This window comes from Nipponia nippon, unplaced genomic scaffold (assembly GCF_047370975.1).
Source record: "Nipponia nippon isolate SJK-2023a ecotype South Korea unplaced genomic scaffold, ASM4737097v1 scaffold_2, whole genome shotgun sequence".
Taxonomy (NCBI): Eukaryota; Metazoa; Chordata; class Aves; order Pelecaniformes; family Threskiornithidae; genus Nipponia; species Nipponia nippon.
In genome coordinates this window covers 32,959,520-32,984,337 of record NW_028262336.1, presented here as the reverse complement: position 1 = coordinate 32,984,337, position 24,818 = coordinate 32,959,520, and the positions used below count along the sequence as shown (strand labels likewise).

General features: G+C 44.9%; 1 protein-coding gene across 5 annotated transcripts in view; it reads left to right on the top strand.

The window, feature by feature from the left end:
- The first annotated feature begins 3,497 nt into the window (after positions 1-3,497).
- The window catches only part of ERG (ETS transcription factor ERG), a 148,390-nt gene continuing 127,069 nt past the window's right edge, over positions 3,498-24,818 (top strand). The window contains exon 1 of one of the 5 annotated variants that reach the window (XM_087758698.1): positions 3,498-3,609. The gene's annotated coding sequence lies outside the window, so the exon portion shown is untranslated. Of the gene's footprint in view, positions 3,610-4,478; positions 4,514-24,818 lie in introns of those variants that run through there. The other 4 variants (XM_087758697.1, XM_087758693.1, XM_087758692.1 and 1 more) reach the window with 4 other exon arrangements.

Genomic DNA, 24,818 nt, shown 5'->3' with positions numbered 1-24,818 from the left:
TTATGGTTTTGTTTTTTTCTTTTTCCAGATGTGAAAATTTGGTATTTTTGATTGTCTGTTTCAAACTTGTGTTTTGAAAACTGTGTTTAACAAGATGGAGAATGATGTGAACGTTTTTTTCTTTCCACATGACACGCCTGAACAAGAGGCAGCACTCGAAGGCCCCCTCCTCACCTGCTACTGTCTTCAGGTTTCCTCCTTCCTCGTGAGAGAAAGCTCCAGGAACGAGTCTGCAGGGAGGATCCTGTCCCGGCGCAAGGCACCAGGGCCAGCTTTGGCGACAACCGCTGTGACAAGGCAACTGGCAAGCAAACAGCTGCAGGGCAATGCGAGCTGGGGCTGGCTGCAGGAGGGGGCTTCTCAATGCCACCTTAGCTGTGCAGGTTGGTGGCACAGCAAGTGATGCTCCAGCTTCCCACCTGGCTGGCCCCTTCCTCCGTCCCTTTCCTACCTTGTGGTCCCATTGCAGAAGGAATGACTTAATTTCTGCAGAAACATCAGATGAAGATTTTAGGTTAAACACGTAGGGTTTAAAGGATCAGCAGAAGATTGGTTTATTGGGCAGCGCTTTAAACCTCAGTCCCTGACTGCAGCTTGAAGGACAACGCAGAGCAGCCTTGCACCAGCTTGCCTCCTGTCCTCTGTGGTGGTGGCTTGTTTGCAGTGGGGCTGCCCGGCCCCTCAGCCTGAGACTGACTGCACAGGACTTTGCATCTGAAGGTGATGCAGGAGAAACGTGGCCACGTGGGCACACCGATAGCCGGCCGTGACCCCCACTGGCTTTGCTGCATCTCCTCAAGGAAAAGACAGGATTTGGGGGCCCCACCATGGGTACTGTTCCTGCATCCACATCCCCCAGGGTGCAGCAAGAAGCTGACAGCGTGCTCAGTGTCCCCCTCTCCACTGTGTTATTCAAGCTGATGATAGGAATTATGCATCGCACAGTTTCACAGAGCACTTTGTGGCCATCACGTGTTACTGAGAACCGCTACATGTACAGTGTGGCGAAGCGGTGCGTGATAGGGGCTGCAGGGCTCCCCGCAGCCCGCCTGCCCTGTCTGCCTCCATCCTGCTGGGCATTTTCTGGCCCCAGGCGAGGGGCAGCTCAGCCCCCACCTCCCTGTGGGGGTACCTAACTGCCCCACACCTCCCGGCCGGGGGTAGCTAACCGCAGCACCACCGGGCAAACCTGCTGCCACCGGCACATGGTAAGGACAAAACCGCTGCTGGCTGCAGTTTGTTTCGGGGAGCGACTGGTTTTGGGGCCGTCTCCCTGCTAGATTTATGATCTCTGAATGGTTAAGTACATTAGTGTGGGTAATCTCACTCCATTACCTTCTATAAAACCGAATCTGTGATTTCCTCCCTGGTGAGCATTTACCATAGCGAAATAGGCTACTATTTTCATATTTAACTCATTGGTAAGTCATAAAAGCAGCTCAAGTTGTCTGCCCCAAAGAGCAGAAGCTGCGGGATGGGATGGTGGGTCGGAGCTTTTACAAGGCCCGGTGGCATCGAGACGGTGCGCTCAGCATCGCCTCTCTCTCGCCCTCGCATCCCTGACACATCCCCCCTCCTTCTGCTTTGAAATCGACAAAATTCAGAAATTTACAAGGCTTTTTAAAATCTGAGATGAAGCAATTAAATCTCCAGACTGGAGGATGTGAACCTTTAAAGGCCCTTTGCTGAATATCAAAAGAAAGAGAGGATTATATTTAGCAGGTGTGACAGCCCACGCAGGACATTTCATTGCGAAAGGGGCTGACATGAACCAGGAACCAATACTTAAATTAATATAAAACATCTTGGGGGAAAGGTGTTTTCTTTTCTTTTTTAAGCATTAGGAAATCATAATGCTTTCTGGCTTCTTCAAAAGCGAAAGGTCCAAATATACAGGAATCATCTGGCATGTAAAATAAAAAGAGAGGAGGGAGGAAAAAAACAAGGAGGGGGCAAGTGGGAGACCTAAAAAAGCTTGGGACGAGGTTGGGAGGCAAATGTTGGGGGGCAGGGGGGCTATGAACATCTGTCTGGCCAAGAAAGCCAGTTGTGGTTTTTCTTCCCCTGCCTCACTTAAGGCTTTGCATTGCTGCTTGCAGATCCATGGGTTCCCCCATGCTGGGGCAGGTTGCTCAGGCCAGAGGTGCAGGACTGGGACATGAGATCCCAGCCCTGCCGGGTGCCCCAGCCGGGTCTGCGCCTGCTCCCGCAGCGCTGCAGCATCCTCCTCCCTCCTGCCACCTCTCCTTGTCATTTCCCCAGCTCCCTGGAGACACAACCCTTCATTACAGGGGTGCTTTATTCTGATCGCTCTGTTTCTATTCATATCATAAACTACCAAGCCTCAGAGTGGAAAAATTGAGTCAATAGTTTTGTGGGGAGGTGTCTGCTAACTTTTTGCTTCATTCACTAGTCCGTGTTCCTAATTTTAACCCAACTGCTCCGTTTTGATTTTCCTAAGCTGTGGATTTAATGCCCAAAAGCTCAAGTTGTTTTCACACCCACTCAATGAGGGCCACAGGAGCGATGCTGCCTATCTATAGCAGGGGAGGCAGCGGCTGTGGGAAAGGTGGGGTGGGCAGCAAGACCGTTCCCAGCTCTGCACCACAGCCTGCGGGGAAGGGACTGCAGGGGCTTGCCGGGAGATCTCCATAGGTGGGTGCTGCTGTGGCAGAACTGTGGCAGAGGGTACTGGGTCCGGTTCCACTTTTGGGGTATTTTGTCTCTTCGCTCTGCTAATTTGTGGTGGACGTGCACCACGTTGTTGCTTGGGACCTTCAGGTCCTGCGCTTGCTGTTCGTAGTCACTTGAAAACGTACAGCGAGGTAAAAAGCCATCTCGCTGCTATGGCTGTTCTCAGAGGGAGGGAGGCGTGTGGTTGCCTGGACAGGCGCGTTGTTCGGTACCCTTTGGCACTGAGAGAGTTAAAGGTCCTCGGCACCCACCAGCCCTGGTCTAGGCAGCTCTAAAATCAGTCCTAGACCCGCTTTATTTTTTCCTTAAAAACAGGAAATGGAGCCCTGAAGGCTTTTTAACTGGAGAGAGAGTGAGGAGGGGGTATACTCGCTCTGCCCGTATCCAGCCCTGAGCCTGACCCAGACTTGGGGGTCTCTGTGTGTGTTTTTTTTTATTTCTTCTCCTTTTTTTTTTTTTCCCTATTATTTTGGCAGACTTTTTGGAATGTCTGGGAGCTAAGGGCTTTGCTTCATGGAGCAGAATTCTGAAGCAAGAAAAAGAGAAAGTTATAGACTAAACCACAGAAATGTAAACATGTCTGCAGCTAAAATAACTCCACTTTCATTGAAAACACTCCTCGCTCACAATCAGACTTCTGTGTGCTATGCTCAATAAAACTGCATGCTAATAGCAACCAATTAATACATTATGTAGTTCTGCTTTAAAAACTGAGACGCTTTTAATTTTTTTTTTTATTATTTTTAATTAAGGGAGTACTGGGTTTTCTGCTTTGTACGCTGGCTCTCGGTGCTGACCGCTGGCAGAGAAGCGCCGGGGAGAGCGCCAGGCGATGCCCGGCGGTGCGGCGGGGGCCGAGGCGTGCCCGGGGAAGGCCGGGGCAGCGCGGCGGCGGCGGGCAGAAGCGGCGCCCCGGTAAGGAGCCCCGGGCCCGCGGGCGGGAGGGACGGGACGGGACGGGACGAAGGGGACGGGACGGGGCGCACCGCCCGCTTCTCCCCGGCGTGCGCGGCTCGCCCGCCTCCCGCCGGGCTTCCCCGCGTGTGCGTGTGAGTGCGTGTGCGAGGTGAGTGCCGCTGGTGGGGAGGCACCCCCTCTTCCCCCCCGCTCCGGCAGGACCAGGCTCCCCTGTCCCTCCCCTGTCCTTTTATTGCCGTGCATCCCGTTATTTATCTCGCTGCCCTCCGGGAGCCCGGCTGCCGCCCGGTTAGAGGCCAGGCTTGGGCTTCACGTCGGGTCCTCGCAACAACCGCACGCTTGTTCTGCCCCTTAAAACACGCCCTTGACCCCGCGCCGGGAGGAGAGGCGACCCGCCGAGCCCAGCCGAGCCCCCGGTAGCCCCGCGTCCTCCCCCCGCAGGTCCCGCTCACCTCCAGTTCCGCCCGGCCCCTCCCGCCCCCCCGTGCGGAGCGGGGGCGCCCGGGGGAGGACGCCGGGGGGCAGGGGGCGGGGGGTCCGGTGCGCCCCGGGGGGCGCCGGTGCCCGGCGGGCGGCGCGGGGCCGCCCCGACGGCGGCGGGGGAGCCGGGGAGCGCCGGGGAGCAGCGGCTGCCCCGCTCGGCGATTGGCGAGAGGCAGAGGCGCACGGAGCCCGGGGCCAGCGCGATGGGCTGAGCCCGTCCCGACTGAAGTGACTCACTGCAGTCGGCAACGCCGCCGTCCCCTCGCCCGCTCCCTCACTCCCTCCCTCGCTCCCGCCGCCGGCGGCCGCTGCCTTCCCCCGGCGGCGCCCTCCGCGCCCCGGCCCCGTCCCCTCCCGTCCCGTCCCGTTCCCCCCACCCCCGGGACCGCGGACTCGCCCCTTTCCCCGGCCTCGCCTGGTAAGTCCTTTCCCTCCGGTGCTGCGATGGGGCGATGGGGGGGCCGAGCGGGGCGGAGGGGGCGCGGCGCGGCCGTCGGGGCCGGCAGCAGCGGGGAGAGCGGGGCGAGGGGCGGCGGCGGGCAGCGCCGCCGGGCCGGGCCGGGCCGGGGCGAGGTGAGGCGGCTCCCCGGGGGCGGCGGGGCGGCGGTCCGGCTGTCCGGCTGTCCGGCTGCCCCCTCGGCGCGGGACGTCGGCGGCTGGAGCGGGGCAGCCCCAAGGGCTCGGCCGCGGCCGCGCATCTTCCGCGGGCGCTCGTTGCGCAAACCGGCCCTTTCCGACTTTCTTTAGTTTTAAAGCATTAACGCTGTTTGGTTTCGGGCTGGCTGCTGTCTTGTCTGGCATCAGCCTCTGAAATTATATTATCCTGCCCCCGCATCGTTTTTTTTTTTTTTTCCTGGTTCATAATAGCAGCGTTGATGTCTTTGTAATTCTTTCAGCAATTCATCATTCAATTAACTGATACCTCTACTGCCTTTTCAAAAGCTGACTAGCTCTTGAGTGTAGGAAAACCTTCAATGACCTGAGTTGGTCCGAGGAGAGTCAGGGTTGGTTGTGGTACTTTTCAGAGTAAGCGCTGCGATACAATATGCGGAGATCTATTTTGGTGACCAGATGACTTTGCTGTAGAGTTTGGAGTGTACGTAATCATATTTACAAGAGCTGAAGTTGCAAGATCTGGCTAACATAAACTTCCATTCATTGCTGCCTTTGCTAAGAACCCACAGTACAAGTAAGCTTGCTCTTTCCTTAATGTTTTTATTTGTATTCAAAGTGTCATTCTCTGAATTAACACTGTGCTTCAGTTCTGAAATTATAGTTTGGAAATTACATTCTACCCATGTAATTTTGAGTCCATTAGGAAAACCAGGATAGGTCTATGAACTGCACATGGAGAAATGTCACATTCCTTTGGTTTAACCCTTTAACCACTGCCCTGGTTTCACTGAAACTAGTGAAGTAGACAAAGACAGCTTCTCACTAGGGTATGAAATGTAAACTTTCGTCAGGGTATATGTATGAGGTATGCGATTTCAAGCACACCTGAACTGATAGGAAGATCAAGGAAGAGAAACAGATTGTTTGACAACCTCCTAATTAAAAGGAAATAAGTGAAGTGAAGGCAAAAATAAACTTCAGATGGGACAATTATATTTTTATGTTGATTATCTTATCTGTTTCTTAAAGAACATTTATAAAAACAAAGACATGGTACGTTGGAATAGTAACATCAGTTACTTTACAGTTTACATTTTCTCTTCCATGCTCATCTGTAGGCAAACAATGATGAACTTGCCATGCAGTTCTTTGAAAAACTTTGCAAGAAAAAAATCGCTACCTCGAAAAGCATTTCAGGGTTTAGAGCTTTGAACAGCATCTGTCCCCTCCTCCCACAATTTAGTCCCAAAGTTAAACAAATCATATAGTACCGGATAGAGTTACATGTTACAGGAATTTTATAAATGATCTGTCAGTGTAAGTCCTAGGTGTGATTAGTTGGACTTCTTGCTCCTAAGGTGTTACTCCATTTTGATTGTAATTTATGTAGCATTTGGTTCTTAAAGATATATTCTAATAGATCTATATTAGGCATATTTTTCTTCTGATGGTTTATAAGCAGTACTGGCTGTGTGGCTTCTCTCTCCTTCTTTTAACCAAATTTGAGCTCTTCGTCAGGCGCTGAAGACGTCTGGGTGTATGAATCTATTGAGGAGTTTCAGTGATACGAACCATGAGCTTAAAATACAGATTGTTGCAAACTTGGAAGTAGCATCTCTTACCTCAAGTACATTGTTTGTATGTTAATAGGTTAGACCTTTTCTACCTGAAATACCAGGTCGGATCCCACAGTTGTTAGTGTTCAAATGATGATTCTGCCTAAGACCAGTGCTTTCACCTTCGCGATGTGGATGCATCTTTGCTACTTGCTCTTCTGCGGGCAGTTTATTTTCTGTGTGCACATGGAGTTGTGTAAACAAATACAAAACCCTGGGACAACTGTTGTAATCCAGTTGGTTTGAATAACGCCTCATGAGCATAATACCTGGCTACTGATGAGGCAAATCCTTTCCCATTGCGCTTTCTGTCAAAACACCAGCGCTTTGCTATCAAAATGTGAGGCTCATGGAATTGGTTCTTCCTCTGAAGAGCACTTCATTTTGTCCACTTTACTGAGGTTCCCATATCCTCCAGTGAGGGTGAAAAATACATGAAAAGCTTTTGCAGTGCTGATGGCACCTGGTAGCCCTGAAATGTTACATGCTACGTTTCCTTCCTTTCCTTCCCTCTGCATTACTGAATGCTCCGTGAGTTATTAGCAGGTAACAACAAAATCATTTAAAATGTTTGAGTTGAAATGAACCCTTTCCCTTGAAATATCTATTGCGTTGGGGTTTTTTATTTCACTATTAGGAAGCTTGTAATTTTCTTTTAAGTGATTATATATTTTTTGGGGGGGGTGAAGGCAGCTGTAAGGGCAAACCATACTTCTTTTAATCATGCAAGTAGCTCCATGGAAATCTGTGTCCTGAACTCGAGGTGGAAGTTGTTGACAGGGGGTATGGGCAGAAAGGGCCCTTTGGGCCTGATCCATATCAGCTAAGGTCAGCGGTGCAGGCTGAGCCTTGAGTGCCTAATGCTGCACATGGTGTTTTTCTGCTGTACAGCTGGGAAGGTAGGCCAGGGATTAGTTTATTCTTTGTACGTCAGTTGATTTAGAATGCTTTTGTTAAAAAAAAGTTCATGTTGGTAAGATATTTTCAGCCTGAACTATAATGATGTTTGTCTTGGGTTGAAAGAATTACCTTTCGTGCAATAACACCACACTGTTTTTCATTATACCCATAACTGGCCGCTTTCACAGCCACTAGAATATTTTTTATTTCCCTGTGTGGTTCTAGCTACGCACTTTCCGACAGACAGGTTTCCCAGTAAAGTCGAGCATCATTTTGTCTTTTGCATGGGTTTAAGGTTTGAGTCACAAGAATTTGTACTGCTTTGGCATTTTGGAAGGTAATGAAATAAGTGGAGAAAATCTAATATATTTCCTTCACAGGATAGTTAGCTAGTGTAGGTAGAAAACTGGCAGTCTAAAATTACTTTGCTAAATTTAAATGTAAGTAAAAAGTAGGCAATAGGAAAAAATTAAAGGGTATATCTAAATATGGAGTTGCGGACATATTTGTTATATTTAAACTGCATTTTAACCTCTTCCATTTATATTTAGTGGTATGTGTATAATCTGGAGGGCTTGATTGAATTCAAGAAACAGTAATTTCACAATGAAAACCAAAGAGTTTATTCTGCTGTGGACATAGTGCACGTGCTTGTTAATCGGTGTATGTATCAAAACTAAAAATGTAACCAGACATTTTTTATGTTGTTTGAGAGCAAAAATGATATTTGATCTAAAGTAAGCAAAGAGCCTGCTTCCCATACTGCTGTGGTACACGTATCTCCTGTTGACTTCGGTGGCACCTTTTCTTGCATGGAGCATGAGGCTGCCCTGCGGGGTTCATTTTCATCAACTTACCTTTGCTATGGCCCATTCTGAAATGCTGCTTTTTAATTTAGAAAGCTACCACTGAAAGTGGATTGTTCTTGCATGCTTCTTGCATCAGATGAAATCCCTCCTTGGCACAACTTCATTCCAATACAAAAAAACTTATTCCAGGAACACAATACATATTTTTGTTTGATAATGCATCGTATAAATATTAATTGTCTGCCCAAAGAGAAAACAATCAACATGTGTTTTTATTTTAGCTGGAGATACAACAGGCTTTGATAGAGGATGGTTTAAAACTAAGGGCCTCGATTTGTAGCCACGCAAGCTCTTCAGCTGAACTCCGGGTGACCACTCGTGCCTGGGAGATCGCTCTTGTGCACAAGTGGCTGGGGGCTTGGGTTTGAATTGAGCTCTTCTGTTTTGATTCATTTTAATACAGACACTAAGTGTTATGATATCCAGGTGCTCATTAAAGTGTCTTGTCTGTAGCATTACTATCAGCTTTCTCACTGTCTGCTAAAAGATGCCGTGTTTCTGCCAGTCCTTTTAGCAGGCTGAAAGGAGGAGCTACCCCGATGCTTAGACACTCTGTAACATTGGTAGGATACTAAAAGGCTGCTGCCTCTTTTAGATGCTGCTCCTGCAAACGAGTATTGACTTCTATTGTGTTTCAGATCTTCTGAATTTGTCAGGTGGTTTGTAGCTTTGAACTAGACACACCTAATTAGCTGCTGATTTGAAAAAGAAAGGTTGGCTTGTAGGAAATGATGAGCACCGGCAGCTCGAAGTTCTGCACCAGGCAAGTTAAACAAATGTGAGCTTAAATGTGGTTTCAATCAGCTCCATTTAGACACCCAAGTTTTCAAGTTTCTCCAGGAGGTCTCTAATGAAACAGGCTTGTTTTCTTTTCACCTCGCAAAGAAACAGCAACAGGAGAAAAATCCTGATAGAGTTTGCACTGGCTGAATAGCCAGCCACTGCAGGAGAGCAATTCGGGGTGCCAGACTGGATGGGGCAGCGTAATGGAGTTTGAGACCATTGCTGCTAAGTCCGGGAATACTGCCTATGACTAACACACAACTCTGTCCCTAATGAGAGGAGAGAAGGAGAGGAGGTCACAGCCATTACTGCAGCACCTGGGCTGCTAGCTGGGATGCAGTGGCGTGGCAGAGGCAGGCCTGATTAAGGCTCTGCAGGTGGGAGTGGGTCAGCAGCAGGTTCCCTTCCCTGTTAACCTCCCCTCATCCCAAATATATTGCCTGCTGAACTAGTATCTTTTTCTTCTGCCTTTTACTGGCTGCTACCAGTGGTTGGTAAGGGTCTTTTTTTTTTTTTTTTTTTGTGCTAATATTATGCTGTTAGTAAAGATGCCTTGATTTATTAACTGTTCAGGTCTTTTTTGTTTTTCTGGTGCTGGGAGCAGTGGCTTAGGAGTAGCAGCTTGCTGCCCTGTAAACTACTTATGACAAAATGTTTTGTGAAATCTGATTGATTTCTTCTAATTTGTAAGTCATGTAGGCTTACTAGTTTGAGCTTTCCATAATACCTTCTGGCTTTGCATTGAGTTTATTACTTTATTTTTAGTTTATTAAGTATGGATGTACACAGTATATTTGACCTGATTTGGCTGAAGCAGACTCTTTCAAGAAGTCATATATTTTTTGATATTCAGTAGTTAATGTGTGATTTGTTTTGGTGCAGTTAAATCTATATGTAAAAATCATGTGGATTTAGCAAATTGCACAATGTATCTTCTTCTGTAAACTACTGTCATTAAATGAGAACAAAAAATGAAATATGGCAATCGAACAATTCACTTTAGACAAATTGCATTTCTATCATGGTTTATATTTTTCTATGTAATTAAAAAGGGCTTTATAAAGAAAGAAGTCTAGTAGTTATGCAGAAGGAAAGTCTTCTAAGAAAAATTCAGTTTTCTAAGGAGGCTTTGTCAGTTCTGAATAAACCCTGCAATAAATTTAAACCTGGTGTTTTAAAATTCTGTTTATAAAATGGACTGCTCTCTATAGAGTTCACAAATTATACACAAAGGATTTATAGTAAACTACTAAAGTAACATGAATGTATTGCATTACGACATGCACGGAGACAAAAATGCAAAATCTGCTTGAAAAAGAAGCTGATTTGCAGGACTCTTGCAAAGCAGATATGGTAAAAGTTCTCCATCCTTTCTCCAAAGAACCGCTGTTACATTCATTGTTGTGGTTGTAGTTGGCTGTTCAGAGGCTTACAGAGGGGGTTTTTTGCACAGGTTTGTGGCCGTGGCATTAAAAGCAGGTTTGAAAAAGGAAAAAAATAAAGGATTTAAAATCAAATCAAGATCTAGTTTGGTGCTGGTGGGTATCTTGTGCCTCTTCCCAAATTTCATTAGATTTGCCCAGAATGTGAAGCTGGGAATTTGGGCCAGTGCTCTTCGTTCCTTTGCTGCATTTATAAGTTCTCTGGTATTTTTATGTATTTATAGTAAACAGTCTGTAATATGCTCTCTATCTCTTGCAAGTGAGACAAGCCAAATCATCTGTCACCAATATGTGTGTCAACATCCTGAAACCACAAAGAGCACCTCTTGGTAGGCACAACCAGGGCTTCATTTCAGCAATGCAATTCATCACCCTCTTGAAGAGCACGGAGAAATCTGAACCTGACGTCTTGGTTCTTCTATGCAGAGAAGTCAGTTCTATGTGATGAGACTGAAAAATGGTTTTAGGAGGATAGGATTCACCTCACCTAGCTGTAGCCATCTAAAAGTCAAGCATCTAGTTGACAGTAATTGTGCAAGTTCTCTCCCTAGCCAGAGGATAGGTTAATTTTGCCTGTCTGAGACAATTACATTAGTTTGGGAAAGTTACTGAAGATGCAGCCTCTGTCCATCAACTTGGGTAGGAACTGGGATTTCAGGACCGGGTATCTTGGCTTTCAGATGGCTGGCATTGAGTGCACTGAATTCTGTATCCAGGGACCAATCCAGACCCCAGCAGCTGATATTAGGGAGGCTGAAGGAAAAATGTAAGTAAAAGTACAGCAGAGAGACCAGATGAATGTTTTGCATTCTGACTGGGAATGAATCTTATTCCTTATTTATTATTTTCATTTTAAAGTTGATTCGGTACATAATAGTTTCATTTTTACTGTCAAACTACCTTTTTACTGTCCAGTATTATCACCAGCAATAGAAACATTAGAAATAGCAACGGAAATCCCTTTTATGCTTTCTGCACTGCTGTCTCTTAACTTCATTGAAAAAATTGAAAAATGAAAACATTAGCCATCTTTTTTTTATCATTAGAGTAAATAAAGAACGGATTAATACTGTTGTATTTTCATTGAGATTCTGTTCTGCTCACAAAGGACATGGTAATATCAAATTTTTTTTTTTTTTTTTAAATGGTCCAGTATCTCATCCGGGGCAAAGGGGTTTTATCAGCCATACAGATGATACACTTGGGGTCTGTACCTTGCTTAAATCTCTCAAGGCACAACTGTGGAAAGCTTGCTTTGGAGAAGCTGTAAGCTTTGTGCCTGGCCCTGGGCACAGGAGCAGTTTTCAGCATGGGAACAGTTTTTGGCCCCTGAGCAGTGTCTTGACGTGAAAGTTGTCTCTGCGATGGAGTGCAGCTTACCCCTGAAGCTGCAGTCGGTCTTGCAAAGTAGCTCTGCAAGAGCTAGCAGGAGGGAGGAGTGAGCTTTCTGTTTGTTATTTGCTTGTGATTTCCATGACAGTTTACAGGAAGGACAGTTGTAACTAAATATGAGCCTGGGGAGCTCAGTCTGTGGTTGATCTGCAGAGCAGTAACGTGGGACGGGAGTCAGGTTTGCTGAAGGGCGCAGGAGCTGGGGTGAAGGGAAGACGAGTTATCCTCTCCCTCTCAGTTACCACCAGCATGTGAGATGTGCCGTGCCTGGCATAGGAGAGGGGAACCGGTGGGCAGTGGCGCTGCCCCCTCAGCCACCCACAGGGCTGCATCCAGCCCTTGCTTCTGCACCTCGCACTTAGTTAACGAGTCCCGACAGGTTTTGGTCCAGCATAGGATTTATGTAGCTCCCTCTTTGCTGTGTTGGTTCCACAGGACTAAAGAGGAGTGAGAAGTAGTAAAAAAAAAAAAAATCTATTTTAGTCACTAAAGTAAGCAGACATGACTCAGAATACTCACTGGGAACAGATCTGCTGGATGAAAAGGTGCCATTTTTACATAGTCACTTTTCTGACCATGCCCTTTAAACTCTTACAAAAATAGAATACTTTCTCTGGCACTTCTCTTGGAAAGCAGAAATGGGAGTGAGAGCAAGGATGTTTGCTGCACTTCAGCCCCTGCTTCGAAACCGGACAAATTGTGTGCGAGTTTTGTAAGGCATATGTAACATATGTTTAACACCAGGAAAAATAGAAAGAAGGCATTTGAATTTTGTGGGGAGGGGATTTGGGCTTGGATAGTTTTACCATTTGTAGTGGAAAAGTGTGATTCCTAGTTCCTGCCTGTTAACGGTTGGATGAATTCTGGCTAGCTCTCTGCGCCGATTTCTGGCATACTTGTCCCTGCAGAGGTGCAGTTCAGATCAGTAGACTCGTCTGAAGCACAGCGAGGCTCCTTTTGACCGTTGATTCTGGGTTCCTCTTGGACTGTGAGTGGTCTAAGCTAAAAATGAGCCTGAAACCACATTGACGTAAGCCGTGAGTGTTTATGGACCTGTGAGGAAACAAATGATCACTGGCAACCAGAGTCACGAAGTGGTAATGTTGATGCCCCTGTGAGACATGAGTACCTGCCACACCAGTGGGCTGAGCACCCGTCCAGCTCCCGGTGAGGCTGATGGAGTTGGGCTCTTCTGCGCCAGCTGCAGACCTGCCCCAGCCATATCCCCATCCATATCAACTCTCATCTGCATTACATGTAAAGGATTAGCAAGGCAAATCATTTCCCCAAAAGTCACTCTCAGCTAAGTAGGTGATACTGAATTTCTGAACTCTCGTCTCATTTTTATTTTTAATGGTTTGGTAGGAAGCTAGAGCCTGGCGGGTGCACAGAAACTCAAAACCAGTGGTATGCACCACCACATGTGCTTATGGGTGTTTGTCAGTCCTGTTGTTCTCCTATGGACCATTGCTCTCTCGAAAAGAAAAACAAGCAGCCCGTTTTAACATATTTACCACTTTTAGTTGGTTTTACATGGAAAAAACCACCAACCCATAAATTCCTCTTCTTCCTCCTCCATTCCAGAATAACCCATGAAAGAGTTTGAGAACTCTGAATTTCTGTTCAGTGGATGAAATCTTGACCTTGCTGAAGTGGCTGAAGCTTCTTACGAGTGGCTGAGGGAGTTGGGATTATTTAGTTTGGAGAAGAGGAGGCTGAAGGTAGACCTTATTGCTCTCTACAACTACCTGAAAGGAGGTTGTAGTGAGTGGGGGTCAGTCTCTTCTCCCAAGTAACAAGTCATAGGACGAGAGGAAATGGGCTCAAGTTGTGCCAGGGGAGATTTAGATTAAATATTAGGAAAAATTTCTTCACAGAGAGAGTGGTTAGGCATTGGAACAGTCTGCCCAGGGCAATGACAGTCCTTGGAAGTGTTCAAAAAAAACATGTGGATGTAGTGCTTAGGGACATGGTTTAGAGGCAGACCAGGCAGTTAGGTTAACAGGTTGGACTTGATCTTAGAGGTCCTTTCCAACCTCAACGATTCTATGATTCTATGATTCTTAGTTGGCTTCTGAGGGGGCTCTTCAGCTTACAAGTTTCTTCCTCATGTGTCCACTGGGCCTGGAAAGCCATGGAAGTGTTTTCACTGCGGTGATTTCCTAAAGCTTTAGTTCCCCTCAGTTACTACAGCATTTAAAGGCACTGTCTTTTTAGCACAGGAAACGGGCACTGCTTTTTCTCTTGATAAAATTTCCCTTGTAGGAACTCGGAGAATTTCCACTTTCTCTTTGTGGGCTCATCTTTCATAGAGGAGGAGACATGGGTCATACACCTGCAGGTCTTATGACTCCCTCCTGCTTCATCTCTGGCCTCATCCCAGTCCCTCGGCAGCAAGGGGTCAGTGAAGATTTGCTGTCAAGGTCTCCTGTTTTAATTCCTTACAGGGCCCAATAGCTTCCTATTGCAGGGGAATCCTAATTTTTCTGTTTTAAATTTGAAAGGCGTTTTGGATATGATGACATTTACAGCCAAAGTGCATCACCTTTACATATCAGCTCCTTCTCTTGCAGTGAGACATGTGGTTTCAACAGGCAAGAAGAGGGAGGAAAAGCCTAGCAGGCTTGTGGGGCACACAGGGTTGTCACTAACCTGACACTGAGTGGCCACGAAGGTAGACTTTCCTTCTCAGCCCTGCTTGTGTTGTCTAGCAGGGAGCTGAGGCAACCACGCGGAAACTTGAAATTCGATTTTTTGGTTAGAGCTGGTTTAGAAGTTTGCTGTGTTCAGAAAGCCCGTGTGTCTCTTCTTACCATCACTGAAACAGTTCAGAAGACACACTCACCCAAGGAAGAGGCAGCATGGCGAAACACAGCATGTAATGAAGCACGTTCATTTACGTGCTGTCATGGACTGGGCATGGAGGTTGTACCTGGTCCCGCTGCTCTGAGCCCAGCTTAGCCTAGAGGGGTGCAGCCGGTGGCATGCCAGGGTTAGCGGTGGGGTTTGATATGCCGTATGCTAGTGTTTCCTAACTGCTCTGAAGTGAAGGGCTACCTACAGTTTTTATAATTATACCCCCATGTTTTTGTGTGTGCGTGTGTGTCTGGCAGTTGTTTGCCAGGGGCAGAGGGAGTGAATGAGGAACTTAACTTTTAGGTAAACAAGATGTTACTGTTGTACTGCTATAATTACAAGCATTTTAAATTAGGTATTGACAGCAGTTGAGAGCCAGTTCTTGACTATGCCTGCTGGCAGGCAGTGAGATGTCTACCAGCTCCTAAGGGGAGCCTTATTGCAGGCTGTGAGAATAACTCATTAACCAGTTAGTCTATGGCCGTGTTACTCCACATATGGTCTGTGGGCTGCTGGTGGTCTGGAAGACATTAGAAAGTGGTCTGAGAAATGGCTGCACAAGAAAGGCAGAAATAACCCCACATAGACAGATTCACATTCCCACACCACTGGCAGGTATGTGCCCGTGTCAGCAAGTCACCCTGAGTCAGCAAGCTGTGCCGGGATATAATTGCCTTAGCCCCCCGGCGTGAGCCCAAATGGATGGGTCTTGAGTAATTGCACGTGAGGGGAGCCTTTGCTTGATCAGATTGATGTGGAGCAAGTCTTCCTCCATCAAGGAGGATGAATGCTTTGCTTCTTCTTTCTTGTGTTTTTGAAACACGGGATGGGCTAAGGGATGCTGCTTCCACATCCGCGTTGCTAGCAGTAATGAATGCTACGGGGAAACGGACGGTGGTGAGCCATTTCCTTCACAGTGGGAGGAAAGTAGTAATTCAGGAGACCATTAAACATTAGAAATACCTCTACGAGGTCCCTACAAAGATACACTCCATTTAGATTAAAGTCCCGTAGGGCCAATTATCTTGGAAGAACATAAGAACTTAAACAAAAGCTGAGTTGGGTATGCTGCCCACCAATGGATTTGAGCAAAAAGGGATGCAGTGAGAAAACACTCACGTGTATTATGAAAGTGAGAACATTTAGAGTAGGTCTGTGCAATAACCAACTTTTACTGTTCCCCCAGGATCAGTGTGCACAGGAAATATCTGTGGCATGCTTGCTTTTCCTGGAGATGACAGCAACCCTTTGGCAACCACTTTGAAATACGTGCTCAATACTTTTCAAAATGTTGGGCTGTTTTTTTACGAATGTGCTTTGATTTTTGTGATGCCAAAGCCTTTATGCTTGGCTTTCTACCCTTCCTAAACTTGCCCATTCCCCTTCCAACCCTGGACACTTCTCCTCTAGTGCTATTCAGTCGCTGTGACGGTGCCTCCCTTTTTCTCAGTGCTAGCATTGGGATGGGACTTGAGGAAAAAGGGAAGCGAACAGAAGTCCCTTATGCTCCTTCTGTGAAAATAATCTCTATGGCCTGTGCTGGTCCGTGTCTGGGTGGCTCTGGACTCCTGGAGATGGAGAAATGACTTAACACCGTGTTGTGGCTGGAGGGTTAGGGCAAACAAATTTCAAACACTTTGTTTCAGTTAATGTTTTCGAAGAGTGGGCTGAGTGATTTGCACAAGACTACAAAGCAGAGCTTGATACTAGCACTGAGCTTGAAATCTGCCTTTGCTTCAGCTGCTAGACCACAATTTTAATTGAACATTTAGTTATTTGCAGTTAGACCTGAGTGCTGGAGTGCACTGAACCTTTAGGCAAGGGATTTTGAAAATGAGTCAGTTCTAAGACACTGGAACAACAAGTTCCTAAAAGTGTTTACTAATGCAAATTGCTGCCTCATCTTGAAACAGTCTCTTCCATTTAACACCATAAAATAACTTTCTTAAGACAAGACACAATAAACAGTCTGAGGTCTAATAACTGAACATGCAAGCTTGAAAGGTTTTAAAATACTTCTTACTTAAATAAGAATCATTAAAGTTGTAACTGATAATGAGAAAAATGCTCATGCCATTAGTGGTTTACCACTTTGGTTCCAAAATGATAAAACCAACTTCATAAAAGAGACCACAGACTGTCCATTTTCAGCCTCAGTGTAGGGCGAATGCTTCAGAAAATACAAAACCCATCGTTTAAGATAATAATTCAGTGTTTGTATTTGGGAAACATGGTCAAAATGCCCTTTGAACACATGGGAGCACGGCCATGCGGGGCTTGGTGGCTGCAGCTGAGGGGGAGCACTGCGGCTTGCTCTGGTGCGGTGCGGGGGACCCCAGCACTGAGTGTCCTTGCCCAGGCGCTGCAGTGGGGCGCCGGCTTTTCCTCCCACTGGGAGCAGTGTGAGGGCAGCCTCGGCCTCTCAGCCTGCCTTTGGGATCCTCACCTGGGTGGGGAAGTCTGTCTGTCTTGCCTTCCCCCAGCAACGGTGCTGGGCGCGGCAGGTACATCAGGACAGCCTGGGATCATTTCTGCATCAGCCCTGGCATTGCCTGCTGCAAGAGTAGTTAGTTTTTTTAAAAAATGGTTAAATTTCAGTCCGAGCTCAGCGTGCTGGTAGGGGAAATAAAAGGTACTGAGTCTGGGAGGCACTCGGTGCCTCAGGGCATCTCTGGGACTTGGTGGCTGAGGAGCAGCATCAGTGGCGGTGGTATGACTTCGTTTAATTTGTCCATCTGGGCCAGCTGCTCTTTTCTTTGAGGATGGCCCCTTCCCCTTCTTCTGCACCCTTTTTTCCCCCCAGGCAAACTAGGCTGGACTCTATCTCCTGCTCAGGTTAGTGGAAGTACTCTTGTCGACCTCAGCCAGGACTGACTCAAACCCTTGAGAAGACCTGGTGTTTCCTCCTGGGAAAGCTGTTTGGGACTTGAGGCGCTGTATTCTAGCGTTGCCTTTAGTAAGGGCAGCTGGAGGTTGAAGCATTCCCTCGGACTCTCTCTGATTGTAAATACAACTACACTAGGTTTTATTGATGCTTCGTGCAGCCATATTACATTGACTACAGTGTTTGCTCTTAACATAAAAACGGAAAGTTCCCCCAGCTCCCACCATGAAAATGACTGTTGTGCCTTATTCAAAATGAAAATCAATCAAGGAAGGAACACAGCTGGGTGAATGACAAGAGAAACAGAACAGTGCCAAGGTGAATTTTTATGGAAATGTTCTCTGAATAGTATTTCCATGAAAAGGCAACTTACTTGCAGACGTAGGCTGCATTTGCATGAAGGAGAGTGTGATGCACCACACCCTGAATCTGTCAAGGTCTATAAACTTTTCGTGTATTTTAAGTTTAGGTAGCGGAGAGGCTGTATTGAAGACAAAGGTTTTCTTCTTTACTTCCATGTGATTGTTATCTCCAAAGATTAGAAAATGTAAGCCAGGGGCAGCTTATGGAAGAAACATTTCAAATATAAATTAAACTTCAAATATAATTTGAAATATAAAGTAAATTAATCTATCACAAAGGAAACTTTCAGTATCATGAAATGATACTGACTTGACCTTTCAATGGCATCCTAGTTATAACAGTGACTTGTAAGTCTATTTGTGTCAGGCTGTGTTGGGGTCCTCATAGTGAAGGAGCATGAGTGGCTTAAAAACTGCAAAACCTGGTATTTTTCTCATTCACATTAGTAGAAACAGGATTAGAGGAACAATATAAAGAGCAAGAAATGAAAGATGATTGATTTTGGTGTTCAACAAACAGGAGAGGGGAAAAAAAGCACAACGGTAAAAACATCAGCCCATACTTGAAATTGCCATGCTTTGATCTACTTAAACACCTTTTTTTGAGATTTTGTAGCCTTCTCAATGGGCTGGTTTCCAAATGGCCGGGCTGATTTTAGTGTAGATTTACTGGCTAGATTTACAGCAGAACTCTTGCAAAGGTTGATTTTTGGAATCTGTTAATTTTCCCTTGTTTCTGGGAATTTTTCATGTCATACCAATCAAGTTTGAAATGTACTGAGAGAGAAATTCTTGAGACAGCCTTGGGATTTTTCAGCCTATTCCTGCATGTTACTTTCTGAAATAAATCGCAATGCATTTTTTAAAATTATGATGGCTTATAGCTTGATGTCATTGCTATTCTAAGAATAATAATCAAGTGTTGTTATACCAACTTGATTGTTTACATTTCGTTTTGACAATGCCAGTGATAAGCTAGAGGTAATAATACTAAGCATATTCTCCTGTCATCTTCTCAAAACGTGTCACAATTGAATAGAATACTAAGCATGGATTTTAAAGGTAAAGGCATTTGTCAAATGCTATTATGTCTTCATAAAGGTCTGCAATGGTGATCCCATTACAGAAGAACTTTGGAATGGGTAGCCCTTGGCTCTGGTAGTTGGGAGTAGAGATGAATGACTGCCATTTTTAATGTTAGATTAGCCAAAAGGAAAAAAAATAAAAAGAAATCTGAGCAGGAGATTGTGAAACTGTGAGCAGATTTGGTCATGGCATTAAAAAGAGTTAGAAGATGTGTTCTGTAAGGGGTCAGTAGCTCTGTTGCTCCCCCATACTGATGTAGGTCTGTTCCCTGCATCCCAGTCAGTTATGGAGTTGGACATCCATGTTGACCAAGGACCTTACAGCAAGGAGCCATGGTCAAGTGATGGAGAATCACCTGCCAGCAGCACGTGCGAGTGCATTGCCCCTTGCTAGGTGACAGTGGGCAGTGTCTTTGTCTCTCTCTGAATCTCCCAGGCTAGTATGAAGCCCATCTAATAAACGCAGTAAGCCATGGAAAATGCATCGATAGCATGTGCTGACATGGGTGGAACACACAAGCATGGAGAAGGGGATCCTGTTACCCCCTGTTCAGCTGAACAGCGCTTTCAGCCAGTGGAGAACTAAATGTTAACCCTTTCAAAGTTCTCCTGGTGAGGAGGGAGAAGGCAAGGAAGTGTTTCTTACTTCACTGAGATTTAACTTTAAAAGGTCTGTATAAGCATAGAAGTGCCATGGGGAAACAAATGTACAAGTGGCTCAGCAAATATTGAGGGTGGCAGTGGCCATCCTGGGGTGAGTGAATACAAGGCTGGGTTCAATCTGCTACAGTCAATAAACTGTTTGTGCTGCGCTTTCGTGCTCTGCGATGTCAGAAGAGCACTGGAGTGAATTACAGCCTTCTGTTTACTCTGGGACTGTTCATCATCCCTTGTGTAGTTGGAGACATGTTTCTCTACAAGAAGCAATTCACAGGACATTCTCCTAAAAAGAAGCAAAATCAGTTTATATCAATGCATGACTTCCTACTATTTCTGGTTAGCCCCTACCCCCCACATACCTACAAACATATTCATGCATTGCCTACTTAGCACTAGAAAGGGGGTATTACATCTCTAGGTTATTTCCCCAGTACTTTTATTTTTCAGCCCACTACAGGAAGGGTTCATAGAGTATATCCAGAAAGATGTTTTTGTTCCCCCACCTTGGGTTTCAGTCCCAAGACTGCCAATTAAATTATCCCATAAATCCTCCATTATAGGTAGTAAAACCTAATTTTAGATTTCCTGCCCACTCTAGTGTCCTGCCTGATTGCTACCAGTTGGATGCAGGCTCAACCTGTTAAGCAGACAATTGCAATGAATTGACTGTTTCTTTCTATGCTACACGTGGAGAACTTTTTAATATGTGGCATTTGGTCATAATTCTCTCTGGCTATTTTCTACCTTTTAGTTGCTCAGACTTTTTTTTTTTTAAGGCTGAAAAGTAGACATCTGTAATTTATTCTTTTGTCAAAAATTTTTGTGAGAGAAAAGGTTGTTACTTTGTGGATCAGGAGGAATGCTAACCTGCCTGCCACCACTAAAACAGTAATAGTTTAAAATTAGTTTTTACATAATTCCTGTTTAAAAGAAAAGCCCTGTATTAACAGAGCTAAGACATTTCTGTGTAAGCTGAAAATGTTTCAGGTCATCTGAATATAAGTGCATTCTTTCCCTTCTTGTTGAAATGCAAATATATTATTTAGCTGCAAACACTGCTAATTTTCTTGAGGGCAGCTTCTGCTAACCGTATTCTCTTGGAGGAGCATTTATTTCACATACAGTCTCACTAAAGATTCCTATTTTATCCCGAGTATCAATGATCCCTAGCTTGGTATGTTTCTTCATAAGCTTTACTGAGAACAAGTAATAAGTAAGATTGTCACAAAAAGTGGTTTTATCATGCAAATAAAGTGTAAGTATCCGTGCATCAGTACCTTGATCATTGAACAAAAGAATATTTGCATTCAGTGCAGAGCACTTCTGTCACTGGGATTTAAGCAGAATTCAAAAATCTGTCTGTGAGGAACAATGGAGCCTAAAATACTAGGAGAAATTAACACCTTTGGCTCTCTGCTAGATTTGTTGTTGTTGTTAACCTGGTAAAATTCCTGACTCATCTGAATCACAGATTTGGATACTGTAGAGAGACCTGAGTATATCTTGTACCTCCACAAAGCACTGTCTTTCTGACTCTATTTCCTGCCTGAAGAAATTGGTAATGTTTTTAAAGCTCTGTGTCAAATCAGGAAGATATGTGGCAGTCACTAAGGCACTCTTTCATCTCCAGAGTATGGTGACAAGAAGTTTAATTCAAGGTACAGGGTGCATATAATGTTATGGGCATTTGCAAAAGGGAAAAATACCGCTAGGAGATATCACGTTGAAGGAGCAAACGCTGTGTCTCAGGCTAACATAACACATGTGCCAGACCAGGACTTTCCTCCCAAGATTCAGCTTTGGTGATCCAACAGCTGGCTTGCATAAGTAGACTTCAGCTGAACCTGTTGGTGACAACCATAGCACGTGCTGGTATGGCTCAGATGATGGCATGAACTTGTCACTTAGGAAGCGTCCATCCTTGCCGGCGAGCAGGACTGCGGGCACAGAAAGGGGTGGTTCTGTTCAGATGGGCAAATTCATTTTTTTTTAGTGATCCCGACACGCAGATACCAGCAGTCCATGAGCCGTGAAATGAATCACCCCTCTTCAGCAGTGCTGTCTTGTGTGTATTCTCTGATGTCTAATTAAGGCTGCTCCTTTTTAGCTTTCCCCTCGGTGGAGGCGCTAACAGTATTTTCCTGCTTCACCCAGCTGTTTGCTTCCCTTGCTCTTTATGCAATGTAGTATTCCCCTGTTAAATTTGGGGAAAACCAGGCGATGATTCCTAAGCTGATGGAAGAAAAGGTCAAGAAACACTCATATATGCACACAGCATGATATCTCAAATCTCATTGCTTGAAGAACTGGGCTAAAAATGGAACCGCCATGGTCTCCTTGCTAAATGGATCTTCTCCACCCAGCTTTGTTTATTGTACTGTGACTCTATGTGGGGAGATTATCATCTGTTGAGTGATGCCTGAAGCACTGTATAAAAAATAAAACATACACAAAGACTAACAAAGAAAAGAAGAAAGGAATTTAGGCCTCCCAGTCACAGCACTGTTCCTTTAATGGTTGATGAAATATTATATGTATTTTTCCAGATGTATTATTTGTCCAATTTAGGAACCTGGAAATATGAGAAGGGATGGTCACATTGGTGCTCAGAAATGGAGAACAGACAGAAAATAGGAAAGAATTTGTGTGTTTCCTGTACCAAAGTTAAGTGCAAGACTGACAGACAGTGCCCTTTGGGGTACAGAGCTCTGTGAACTGCTGCTGAATTTCTTGGATGTGTAGTTGACTCCAGAAATCATCCCTTGTAGCAGAATTGTGCTGCATAATCAAAACTTTAGATCCCTAGACACAGTACCTATAAAGGAAACCTTGAAATGTAATCCAAGCGACTCTAACGAGTCAGTCACATCTGTATATCTGTGGACAGCATGGGAAAAAAAAAATCTTTCGAAGCAGAGAGCACTTGATTTATCCGTGGGGTATAATTCTGAAACCTAGTCACGGTGTGTAAAATGTCAATACTGTAAATTATGTCCTAGTTGAATGTTTGGTATCGAACTAGCAGCAACACCTTCATCTGTGCCAGAGGTTCCAGCTCTCCTATCTGTCATCTTCTGCACTTCAATGCATGTTGTTTGTACTCTGAATTTCTAATTTAGGAGCAGCAAGAAATGAAGACAATTTGATACCCAGTCTAGTAACACTAGGAATTCTACACTGATTGATTGTACAGGGCACTTTCATACTTATCTCATTTAAAAATATTAGCTTTTTACATTGAGCTGAGAACTTTGCTGAATATCCAATATCTTGTATGGGAATGCTCTTAATTCTAGGTATCTGGCTTCAGAATTTGAACTAGGCTTGTGTCAAGCCTGTGCTGTCTTGAATATGCTACTGTTACGAGAAAAAAAGTCTCTCTGGTATGCTAAGAAGAGGGGACGTGCTGGGGTTTGTAATTTTAGCATTACAGATTCTTTATTATTAATAGATTAGTGGGGATTTTTCCAAAGACTCCTATGAGTCACAAGAGCTCCTGTTACTAAATTTCATATACTCATTTATTTATACAACTATACATGAGGTCTTACAGTCTTTTCAGCGCAGAAAGAGCCAAGGTACTCTAAGTGTAAATGCAGTTTATTGAGTTCTGGAGATCATAAATATCTCCTTTAACATCTGATTTATCTTGAACTATGTGCATTGAAAGAAGTGTCTCAAAATTAGGAAAGAAGGGGCATATGCTACTCCTTTGGACAACCTGTGTATTCATACCCAGAATGAAACTTTGGCAGAGAGTAGTTAAAGTAAAACTGCCCTGGTGGTGACAGTTTAATTCTATGTACTGCAAGGTTATATGAGTTTTATAGGTTCGTTTATTTTGCTGATTAACAGTCCAGTCCTGCTCTTGACAAAGTCTCCTGTTTTTTTCATTCCCATGGCTTCCGCAAGACGAGCAGAAGAGATAAAGTCTCAGGCAGAGGGAAACGTGAGAACAGGAATTTCAAGGGAGGAAATTGTGTGTTCTTCATTTCCCCCTCCCAACATAAACTTGTCTGGACTTTATGACAACATTTTGTTTTCGCACCATACAGAAACCATCCAGACAGATCTCAGCAATGCAAGACCTCAGTATGCAAGGGAGCCAACTACAGCCAATGCCATGTGGAGACTCTTCCATGCTGGTAAATATCAAGCAAAGGGATGCCATCAGCTCAGTGGACTTCTGAGTGTATCTGCTGCTACCAACCCACCAGACATGCTGGTAGCTCCAAAGGTGGCTTGGTGGTCCCAGATCAAGATGTTTTCCTTTGACCTTCCAGCTGTTTGATGGGTATTTTCCAGAGATTTGTTGCTGTCACGATTAGCCTTTGCTGCAGGAGCCCACTGGCCACCCATCCTCCTCCTCCATTGCCATCAGCAGTGACTTTGGATATCTCATGCTCCAAACAGCCAGAGGGAGCCTGGAAACCTGAGGGGCAGCATAGCCATCAAAAAGAAAGGGCTTAGAAGGAATGTCCAGTCCACTGATGTCATTGAGAACTTACTGCTTTTTATATCAAGGTGCTAGCCAGAAGAACTGCAGCATGTATTGGAGAAAGAAATCAGGACCAGATGATGGTCTATGTTCTGTCAATCTTTCAGCTTCTTCAGGTTGTTTACTCTATGGGTAGGAAGCCTGCATGTTCAAGGGTGTATGTGTCAGCCTGAGTTTGTGCGCTTTGCTGCTGAATGATTTTGTTTCATGATTTGTTCTATGCCAAGTGCAAGAAAAATACAGCTACATTCAAACACAAGTTTGTGTAAATGTTATGTAGATCATAATAATGTAGGTTAGAATAATTTTTCTTTAATGAAGTGTAATTAAGCTAGTCAAAGTAATTAATGAGTTTGGGTGTTCCTTGTTGTCTTTTTTTTAGTCTTAGCAGATGGGTGCTGAGCAGTTTTTGAAAATCTGGCCTCTTTCTTGTCTGGACTGGACTGACAAAATAACTGGCCTGCTTGGAAAACAGTTGCCTGTACTTCTTGCTGCTATGGGAAAAAACAACATTCTAAGAAAATATTTGTACTAATGTTATCTTTGTCTTTTCCTGCTATCTCACCACTACTGAAGTGGAATGACAGGCAGACATTGTTTCCTTGAAAACTAAAGGTGATTAGGGAATGCCCCTATCTATCTAATTTATTTCAACTATGATGAAAAAATGTAAGAATTAAGAACATTCTGAATAATTGAATGACAGTAATATGAGTGTTTTCAACAAAATGATACACTATGGTTTCATTTTCCAGAAGCAA